Raw genomic sequence first — 11,765 nt, forward strand, 5'->3', positions numbered from 1 at the left:
GGGATGGTATGATGAGGCTAGGTTCTGGGTAGAGTTGAGGCCTTCAGCAAACAGTAGTTTTTCTCTGAGGGGCTAGCTTCTGAGACACTCACAGAGTCCAGCCTGGAGCCATTCTCAGGGTTTATGTTTATTGAATTTCCATTGATTGTCTAGGCCGCTGTAGGGAGGGGCAGCCTCTGGCTCTGTTTACTCAGTGAAGAAAGGCACTCCTCTGGAATTGGAGTTACTCTGCCTGGACTGGGTGACTTTCCCCTGGGTGGAGCTGAGCCTGACAGGTCGGGTCAGGGTCCTGTGACCTGGTAAATTACTCTTTTGTTTTCTTCCAAGGCCTGAGTTGGAGCTAGCTGCTCAGCTGGGCCTTTGTCAGTATCAAAGATGGAGATCTCCATTGGGGGGGTGCAGCGGTGGCCTTCTCTCCTCTGCTCCCTGAGAAGGAATGAAGATGTCAGGCTTCTACTTGTGCGGGAGTCTTGGTTCCTGGGTCATCTCTGGTCTGTGATCTGCAGGATGAAGATATCTGCTGACAAGATATCTTGTCAGTTCTTGCTGGTGTTGAGTAGAATCTGCTCACTTGCTGTATCTGGCGTCTTTTTCCTGGACTCTGTGTTGTAGGCATGGCGGCTACGGCCACAGTCACGGCCACTGCCGCCATCGCTGCCGCCACAGCCACAGCTACTGCCAAGTGCTCAGATCTGTCTCTTTGCCTGGATTTTCCCTCTCTGGCCAAGCTCTCTGTACTTTGATGGCACACTTGGTGTAATTCTCTGGCCTAGGACTGATCACTGGAACACTAAAACTGCTTTCTATGCGAGAGCTTGTTTAGCCTCCAGCTTCTCCTCCGCCATCTTCCCAGAATTCTAAAGTACCATTTATGTAGTTTTCTATGTTTTAATTCTATACCATTCATTTTTATCATATTTGGCATTAATGACTCTGTTAAACTGGTACTTGTGTCCTATAATTAGCAAGGCATCCAGAATCAGTTTTCACACTAACATTTTACAACATGGACAATCATCTACTTTCCATGGGATCCTGTTTAACTGGAAAATGGGACCAGAACCTTTCAGTAGATCCATAATATTTTACAATATTTTTCCAAAAGTGGTTCAGTGCCGATTATTTCGACTTCAATACATTCCAATTATGGCACCATAATAGCTTCAAAAACCTAAGTAATAGTAACTTGAGACTTATAAATGAAATCAAATAAAATACCTGTAAAAAAACAATTTCTTTGTGATCCAAACATCTGATTTTTTGATCATTTAATGTGTACTCAAAGTCTGTATCCTAATTTTTAGATATTTGTGCTATCAACAGAAAACCAAAAGATGACAATCATGTTTAAAATGAAAACACAAATTATCTTACCTTAGCTAAAACATTAACTTGAATCATAAGATACATTCTGTTACATTTTAATTCTGGTTTGAATTAATATAGTGTTTAAAGGACCTTGAATAAAAATTCTTAGAAATTATAAGCCTCCAAATTTATCTTTTTACCATAGAAACAATGAAATATTGCATATGTGAATGAGGATGGAATATGAAACCCACTAACAGTTGCTAAACAGTAGCAGACAGTGAGAATGAGGAGAGTGAAAGCCAGAGGGTCAGTCTGATTAAAGTACTATGTACCCATATGTGAGCTTCCATGGTGAACAATTATCAGGTAACAATACCATATAACAACATTATCATATAACAATAATTACCATATAACAACAATAATGAATGAAAAGATGTAAAATAGGTTCTGCCTAGGATGTGGGTACTAGTGGGATGGGGAAAAACAAAAAGGTAAAGAAGGATGAGCATAATCTGAATATTTTATGTACATGTGTGAAAATGAAACAGTAAAACCTGGTGAGACTGGTTTGGGTAGGGAGAAGAAGAAGGTGGAGGGAGAGTAACAGAAGGGGTGATCCTGATCAAGGCACACTGGCTACATATATGCACATGTCACAACGAGCAGCAAATATTCTGTGTATGGTGAGTACATGAGGGGAGATGGAGTGTGTGTGGTGGTATCCCTCCTCAAAACATTGCACAAAGTAATTGCCCCAAGAACTCCTTCCTCATAGCACTATTTGTTGCTTCCAACCTGGTATTGTGAGCAACTTTACATCCCTCAGAAGGACCCAGAATGTTTTGTCAAGTAGTGGAGTAAAGTTTCTGTGGAAGGTGGATGGAGCTATGGAAAGGAAAGGTGAACAAATATAGTCATAATATTCAACTATGTAACTTGAGGGTATGGATGGGTTTGGGAAAAATGGGGGACAATGATAGAAGGGGTGACATTGACCAAGATGCACTGTACTCAAAGAAATGGTGAATTGAACTCCATTTTACTAAAGATAATATTTTTTAAAGGGGGTAGTAAGGGAAAACTCTTTTTTTCCCCAGCTAGAAATTCCAGGCCTCCACTTCCAGATCATTTCCCCTCTTTCCCTTCTATATCCCTTGCCCCCATCCCCAAAGAAGTCAGGATGGTGCCTTGTCACTTATAAACCCTCCATGGTCAAGGATTGGCTACCTGGGGAGTGGCTACTCACCCAACAATGGCTACTGACCTAACAAAGACTAAGGGCGTGGCCACCCTGTCCTGAGGGGTATATATCAGAGTGTCCTGAGGCCTGGAGTTCAGACTACTCGGGGTGCGAGGAAGAAAGGAAGGATTGCCAGAACCATGATCCCGAAGAGCAGAGCTGCTGCTTCGGCCTTCAGGAGGAGTTCCCCCCGAAGAGGAAGATCAAACAAGTGCAGGAATAAGAACAAGAAGGCTCTCTCCAGACCTGGTCCAAAGGGAAAGGTGAGGTGACCCACACAAAATCCACCTCTTCTTCCCATTGACTCTTCCCTCCCAAGATTCCTCTCTGTCCTCCCCTTCCTGGGACCCCTGTTCCCATCCCCCCTCCACTCTCTCCTCTCCATCCAATGTCTTTCTCTGAGCTCCCTGTTGTCTTTCCAGGTCCGAAGAGCTGCACGGAAGAATGTCAGGCGCCGCCAAAGGCAAGAAAAGAGGAATAAAAGAAGGGCAGCCAGAACGTCTTTGAAGTCTAAAAACCGGAGACAGGAAAGAAACAAAATTTACCATCAAAATAAGCTGGATCAGAATGAAGGGAACTCCGCCACCTCCTCTACCTCTAGTGAACAAGTAGAGAGTCAGTAGAGAGAAAGCCCGGCAGGGATGAACCTCAGTTCCATCTGTGAGGTCGATGGCCATGAACAATTGAACCACCATCTTCCTTTCTAAAGGGGACACGGGTTAATGAAAATAAACACACCGTGTCAATAATGTGATATGTGTTTCTGTACTCTGTGATGGTCCAGAAGGAAGGAAAGGGGAAAAGGGGGTGAGTGGAAATGGAGGTAGGTGAGCCTCTGGGGGTGGCTGTTCAATCCACTTGTGCACAGAGAACCAGACAGGGAGGAACAGGACATATGGTAGGTGACAGGCAAGAGGACTTAGAAGGAAAGGTTGCTCCTGTGTGTAGTTTGGTGTGTGTAGAAAGTGAGATTCAGGTGAGCTGTTAAAGGTGTGGTGGTAGTGCCCTTTCCCAAACAGGGAAATTTGATTAAAATACTGTATATTAGGGTGTGAAATACAATGGTGAAACACATAAAGGTGATTCATGTCCTGTCTGGGATGTGGCCACTAGTGAAATGAGGGAGGACGAAGAGACAGGGTAAAGGAAGATGACTATGATCTAAATACTTTATATACCTTTGTAAAAATGGAACACTGAAACCTGTTGACATTGCTTTGGGAATGGCGGAGAAAAGATGAGGGGTGAGTCTGATAAGGTATTTGGCATTCGTATATGAACATGATAAAATGAAACACCATTGTACAACAAATGGATGCTAATAAAAATTAGGGAAAATACATTTCTGTTAATTTTTACACCATTCTCCAATTCAGTGATCAAGGATAAAAAAAGGAAAGAAGGTTAATTTCTCTTGTATTCTGTAAGGCTACAAAACAGAATCACTGTCTTAAAGTTTATCGCATGTGTAATGGGTGATTGTCTTACAATTGAAAGGCCATACCGCTGTTTCTCAATGGATACATTTTATGTACATTTATTCCATCTAACCAAATCACAGAAGACATTTTATTTAAAAGAAAACATTTTATTTAAATTTTTTATGGCTGATAGAGTGCTTGGCAGTATGTTCAAGGCCCTGGGTCTGATTGCCATCACTGCAATAAAATTTCATGCAGTACATTCATACACTAAAATTATATTTTACCTCCAAGTTACCTTGCACATAAAAAAAATAAGAATTTGCCTTTAGGAAGATGACAGATTGAAGACATATAACATTCTCCTCTGTCTTTACCTATTTGAAAGAAAACATCAGGTGTGTATCTGCAGGGAATGGTGGGTGGCAGGAAAAGATAATGGAGGACAAGAGTAAAGAGTAGACAGAGGCTAGGTATAACTCAGAAATATTTAATTTTAGATTCATCAAGGAAACAATGGACCCTAACATAGAGTGCTAAGCAAAATGGTAAGGAATAGGGAGAATCCCTCCCCTCAAGAAAAAATGGGACTGCAAGCAAAAGAGTAAAGGCACATCTTCTAGAGCTCAAGGGATCTAAGAGCTGGTCATGGGGTTTGAATTCTGGCCCTGGGTGCTATCCCTCAGCTCTTCAGCTCAAGGTTAGTGCTCTACCACTTAATCCACAGTGCCACTTCCAGGTTTCTGGTGGTTTATTGGAGATAAGAGTCTCATGGACTTTCCTGCCCAGGCTGACTTTGAACCGTGATCCTCAGATCTCAACCTCCTGAGTAGCAAGGATTACAGGAATGAGCCACTGGTGCCCTGCAGATCTGCAGCTTGTATGGCAAACAGACAACAACTAAAGGGGTCCTTGTACTTTGGTAGTTTGCTCACTAATGTGCAGGGGACTCATGTCAGAAAGAGTCATATAATTCTAGTTACTCAGGAGGCTGAGATCTGAGGATCAGGGTTCAAAGCCAGCCTGGGCAGGAAAATCCTTAAGACTCCTATCTCCAATTAACCACTTGGAGCTCTAGCTCAAGTTGTAGAGTAATAACCTTGAGCAATAAAAAGGAACAAGAAGAGGGCCAAGGCCCTGAGTTCAAGACCCAGGACTGACAAACAAAATATAAATACATAGATAAATAAACAAATGGGTCCTGTAGTAAAACATCTGAGAAACAGAGAGTGACCACATCAGTAAAGCTGCACCCTCAACTCTGGAAACAGAGAGAGGCCAACTGTGTGAATCTGCTTCCCACAAGAGCCAGAAGAGGCCTATGGCCCAGATACAAATGTGTAAACCGAGCCCCCATTGTAAAGAAGTGCCCACAGCTGCACTGGCCCGTATGTCAGTCACCAGAGCCTGGCCACTAGGCCACATGTGCTGGTGCCTTGGCCCAGATTGCCTCAGTGGCCGCAGCCCCCGAACTGAATGCGCCACAGCAGCGGCAGCCCCGGGCCTAGAAGTGTCTACACAGTATCGACCCCTGGACCTGATGTGCCACAACAGCAGCAGCACCTACAATGAATGTGCCACAGCAGTGGTGGCCTTTCAACCGGATGTGCCACAACATCAGTGGCCCCTGGACTGGATGTGCCACAACAGCGGTGATCCCTGGTCTAAATATATCGTATCAGTAGTGGCACATAAACCGAATGTGGTGCCCAAGACCTGGATTTCCCTCTGCAGCAGCTCTGGACCCAAATGCCACAACAGCAGCCTCCTTCCGAAGTATCTTAGCATCGGTGGCACGTGAATCAGATGCTCTGAAATAGTAGCTAGTGGTGGACCATAGACAAGATGTTCGGCACCAGTGTCAGCCCTGGACCAGAATTGCCTCTGCAGTAGCAGCTCCTGGACCGAATGTGGCCCACCAGTATTGGCCCCTAGACTGGAAGTGTCTCAATATTGGCAGCCTCTCAGCCGGACGTACCTTAACAGCAGTGGCCCTTAGACTGGAAGTTCTGCACCAGCAGCAGCCATGAACCAGAAGTGCCTTGATAGCAGCAGATTCTCAGATGGAAGTATCCTAGCAACAGTGGCACTAGGACTGGAAGTGCCCCAGCAGCGGCAGCTCCTGAACCCGATGTGTCCCACCAGCATTGGGCACTTGACTGGAAGTGCTTCAACAGCATCAGCCTCTCAGCCATAAGTACCTTAACAGCGGTGGCCCCTAGGCCGGAAGTACTGCACCAGCACTAGCCCTGGACCAAAAGTGCCAGGACAGCAGCAGCCTTTCAGATGGAAGTATCCTAGCAACAGCCGCACTAGGACTGGAAGTTCCTCAGCAGCAGCTCCTGGACCAGATATGACCTCCCAGCATTGGCACTAGACCTGAAGTGCCTCGACAGCAGCAGCGTCTCATCCTTACGTACCTTAACAGTGTAGCCTGTAGACCTGATGCAGCAGTGGATTCCAGACCTCCTGAAGTGCCTTATCAATGGCTGAGTCCTACACTGGATGTTCTGTACCTGCAACAAATCTAGACAGGAAGTTTTGTGCCAGTGGCAGTCCTGGACCAGATGTCGCCCACCAGCATTGGCCACTAGACCGGAAGTTCCTCAACAGCGGCAGCTTCTCCGCTGGAAGTGCCTTAACAGAGGTGGCCCCTAGACTGGAAGTACTGTACTAGTTAACCAGCCCTGGACTGGAAGTGTCACAACAGCAGCAGCCTCTCGGCCGGAAGTACTCTAGCAACAGTGGCAGTAGGACCGGAAGTGCCATGACAGCAGCAGCTCCTGCACCAGATATGGCCCCTCCCAGTGTTGGCCACTAGACCAGAAGTGTCTCAACAGCAGCAACTTCTCAGCTGCTTAACAGGGCAGCCCCTGAACCTGATGTATCACAGCAGCAGTGGCCCTTAGACCAGAAATGCCTCAGCAATGGCTGCCACCTAGACTGGATGTTCTTTACCTGTGACAAACTTAGACTGGAAGTTCTGTACCAGAGGCAGTCCTGAACTGAAAGTGCCTCAACAGCAGTAGCATCTTGGCCTTAACAGCAGTGGCCCCTAGACTGGATGTTTCACAGCAGCAGAGGCCCCTAGACCGGAAGTGCCTCAGTAATGGCCGTACCTACATGGCATGTTCTTTACCTACAACAAATCTGGACCAAAAGTGCCTGAACAGTGGCAGCTTCTAGGATGGAAGTACCATAGCAATTACAGTTCCTGGACTGGATGTTCCACAACAGCAGAGGCACCTATACTGGATGTTCTGCACCAGCAACAGTCCTGAATCACAAGTGCCTCAGCAGCAGCAGCTCCTGAACTGAATGTGTCCTCACAGCATTGGCTCTTACATCAGAACTGCCACAATAGCAACAACTCCTGAAGTGAGAGATGTGCGCCAGACCAGAAGTGCCTCCGCAGAGGCAGCTTCTGGAGCAGATGTGGCCCCCAGTGTTGGCCCCTGGACCAGAACTGCTACAGTAGAGAAGGCCCCTGGACTGCATGTGGCTTCCCAGCATTGGCCCCTAGACTGGAAGTGCCTCAACATCGGCAGCCTCTTACCTAAAAGTACCTTCAGAGCGACCGCTTCTGGACCGGATGTTCCCCACGATCAGCAGCCCTGAACCTGAAGCACCTCAGAAACAGCGGCCCCTGCACCGGATGTTCCACAACAGTGGTAGACCCTACACCGGTGGTTCTGCACCAGCAGCAGCACTGGACCAGAAATGCCTCAGCAATGGTAGTCCCTGGACCGGATGTGGCCCCCAGCATTAATCCTGGACCAGAGCTGCCAAAGAAGTGGCAGTACTTCAGCAGGAGGGACACCCTGTATATGATGTGGCTCTACCATTGTTAACTCCTGCACTGGATATACTGCATTAGCTGTAGCCTTTAGACCAAAAGTGCCACAGCATCGACAGCCCCTGGACCACATGTGGTCCCGTAAGATTGGCTCATGGACCAGAAATGCCTCTCAAGCAGCAGCCCCTATATCAGATATGCTGCACCAAAGGCAGCTGCTGGACCAGATGTAGTCCCCAGCGTTGGTTCCTCCACCGGATGTGCCCCAGCAGCAGCGGCCCCTGGACCAGATGTGCTGCAACAGCAGCAGCCCCTCAACCAGATGTGGGTCGCCCCAGCATTGGCCCATGAACCAGAAATGCTGCAGTAGAGGCATACTCTGGCCTGGAAGTTCCACACCGGTGACAGCCTCTGAACCAGAAGGGCCTTAACAGTGGCAGCCCCTGAACCAGAGTTGGCCCCAAGCATTGTCCCTAGACCAGAACTGCCACAACAGCAGCAGCCTCTAGGCCAGAAGTTCCACATAAGTGGCAGCTCCTGGACTGGAAATGCCTCCGTAGTGGCAGTCCTTACCCCACAAGTGCCTCAAAAGCCACAGGCCCTGGACCGGAAGTGTTTTACCAGCGACAGCCTCTGTGCTGGAAGTGCAGCCTTCTTGGCCCAGAAGTACCTCAGCAGCAGTGGTCCTTGGGCTGGATGTGTCACAGCAACAGTAGCCTCCTGACTGGAAGTGCCTCAGTAGCAGCAGCAGCCCCTGGAGTGCATGTGCCACAATAGTGTTGGCCCCTGGAATGGATGTGCCACCGGCTGCAGCAGCCTTTATGCACTTCCAGTAATTCACTTGGTTACCCCTATAACCCTTCACTCTTTAAGTAGCATTGGGCTCTTTGCTGGAAGCCTGCTCCAAAAGCTTTTCTCTCAAATAAAGCTGTGATAGCATTGACCATCTCTTTGCCTATTTTCCATGCCTTTTACATGTACTGTGGTGCCAAAACCCGGGACAGGGCTTGTAGCTGATTCTTGCTCTTTTCTCCACCTGTTACCTGAGAGTAGTCCAGAGTATCTCTCAGACATTAAGCAGGAACACAGATGATCCTCCCCACATCTACCATATCCCTTTCCTTCCCCATACACAATCTCTTCCACTCTTCACCTCTGCCAGGTTCAGTCTCTCCCATTCTTTCAGTCTCTTCCAATGCCATTCTATTCTGGTACATTGACAGCTCTTCCTGAGACCATGCCCAACTGCTGCATTTTCCATCTAACAAATGCTTAAATTTCTGATGTCTTCCCATTGGAATTATCTCTTAGTTTTGGTAGAGTCCAGATGAGACCCTAGGCAAAGCCTCAGTGCCAATTGAGAGAAATTTCTCCTCCACCTTGGGTGGCACAGGTCTAGCTTTTTCTCCCTTTAGGGTGCTTGGACTCACAGATTGTCTGAGTTGCCAATGCTCCATCTGCTCTGTATAGCCTCTGTATAAGTTAGAGACATCATCCTCCCACATGACTGCAGGGACATCCCAGTCCTCTGTCTTGTTACATGGTACCTCTTAAATAAAGATTGAGAGGTAAACTTACCAACCTCTAACATAAGACGACTGCCTTTTTGGGGGGCTTTTCTTGCTAGCTTTCTTTTTTTAATTTTTATTGAGATTAAGTGTTTACATAAATTTCACAAATTTCACAGTATTGTGGCATAGTGCTAGTTAGACACAAACACATTTTAACCTTCACAAGGCAAATTGTCATTATCATGGTCTATAATGTTTGTGGATTCTATGAGCTTTGACAATACAACTATTTCTTCCACATTGGGTGATATGTACATTTCTTTCCTTTTGCTTAATGTAAGCTATTCCTTCTTTCCCTCTCATTCCCTCCCTCCCATCGCTGTCTTTGAGTTGCTTAGTTCATTTTCATCAATATCCAGTGTAGCTGATGGGCCCCTCTATTGTATATTTTCCCATTTTCCTCTGATTCTGTGCCCTCCTCCTAGCTTCCCTCAGAGGTGTGTGGGTGACCCATATATGTGGTCAAGAACATGGAGTCATTTAGAAATGTTATTACAAATTGAGTGGAGGTCTTTTGTTTCTTGAGGCCTTTGTCATATCTCCTTGTATTTTGCATTTAACATCCACATATCAGGGAGACCATGTGCCATTTGTCTCTCTGCTCTTGGCTCATCTTGCTCAAAATGATTTTTTCTAGTTCTATCCATTTACCTGTGAATGTCATTATTTTGTCCTTTCTAATGGCTGTTTAATATGAGTCAACTGCCTTTTAAGCGTCCAAGAGACACTGCTCAAAAAGCTGTAAAATTTGAGGTTGTATAAGGCAATCACTAAATAAGAAAGGAGCTAAGAAAAAACTTCCCAGAAGAAATAAGAACTGTAAACATGTCATCCTGACCATAAAGGGAATGCAAACCAAAACAACTCTGAGATATCATCTCATACAAATTATAATGGCCAACATTATGAATTCAAACAATTATTGGTAGGGATGTGAGGGAAAAGAACTATATTGTACTCCTGGTGGTAATGTGAACTGTTACAACAATTCTGAATGTTCCTCAAAAAACTAAACATAGACCTTCCTTATGACACAGCCATACCACTCCTGAGCATCTACCCTGAACATCATAAGCCAGGAAACCATAAAGACACCTGCCCTTTCTTGTTCATTGCTGCTCTATTCACAATAACCAAAGTTGTAGAAACAGTCCAGTTGCCCAAAAATAGAGGAATGGATCCAAAATATGTACTACCTATACACAATGGAATTTTATACAACCATTAGAAAGGATAATATTATGTCATTTGCAGGAAATGGATGTTAAATAAACCAAGCTCAGAGAGACTAATGGTGTAATCTCTCATACATGGAAGCTAGATCTAAATATACATGATAAATTATACAGGACCCTACACACAGTGAGACCAAAGGAGGATACTCTTAGGGGAGGAACCCAAAGGTGCAATGTCTCTGTGCCACCAACCATATAAAATAATATTTATTGAAATGAACTCCAGGAAATGGAAACAAGAAGGTTTTTTCCTTTTGCATCTTGTTTGTTCACGTTCCATCTTTGGAGCGAGTGAGGGGGATACAAAAATGGATGGACATAGGGTGACCAAATGCAGCAGTGGCACTCAGTAGAAACTATGTTGAAAATAAACTACACAGATAGTGGGGAGAGGGGAGGGGAAAACAATACAATGCATCTTGATCAGTGTCACCCCTTTCAACATTCTCATGCCCTTTCCACCCACCCCCTTCCCTTAATTTATAATTTTGTGGTATATACAATAATTTTTAATTTTATTATTATTATTATTATTATTATTATTATTATTATTATTATTATTATAGAGGTGATGTACAGAGAGGTTACAGTTATACAAGTCAAGTAATGAATACATCGCTTTTTGGACAATGTCACCCCTTCCCTCACTATCTCCCAGTCTGTGCGATGAATTCTTGGCTGTATTCTTCCCCTTCATTCATCTATCCCCCTCCCCTTAGCTCCATTCCCCTCTTGCATGTCCCCATTTCCTAGTATTGATTTTGTTGGGCTTTATTCTAGTCTTTCTAGGCACTTTAGATTTCCAAATTCAATGTGATCTTGAAATTTTTCTCCAATGTTATGGTAAATGGTCCAAGATCCCTTATCATCAAGCCTGTGTTTAATTTCATTCTATGCCTTTTCTCTATCAATCTTGAGATTCATACCAAGTCCTTCTGCTTAAAAAAACTTCAAAAATACTTCCAACTTCATATCTCTGAAAAAAACTTTTCCACACTTTAACCAGGCTACAAAAATTCCTATTTAGGGGCTGGGAAGGTGGTCCAGTGGTAGAGTGCTTGCCTTTCATGCATGAGGCCCTGGGTTTGATTCCTCAGCACCACATAAGCAAAAAGCCGGAAGTGGCACTGTGGCTCAAGTGGTAGAGCACTAGCCTTGAGCTGAAGAGCTAAGGGACAGCGCCCAGGC

This window comes from Dipodomys merriami, unplaced genomic scaffold (assembly GCF_024711535.1).
Source record: "Dipodomys merriami isolate MVZ:Mamm:240054 unplaced genomic scaffold, mDipMer1.0.p SCAF_3, whole genome shotgun sequence".
Lineage (NCBI taxonomy): Eukaryota > Metazoa > Chordata > Mammalia > Rodentia > Heteromyidae > Dipodomys > Dipodomys merriami.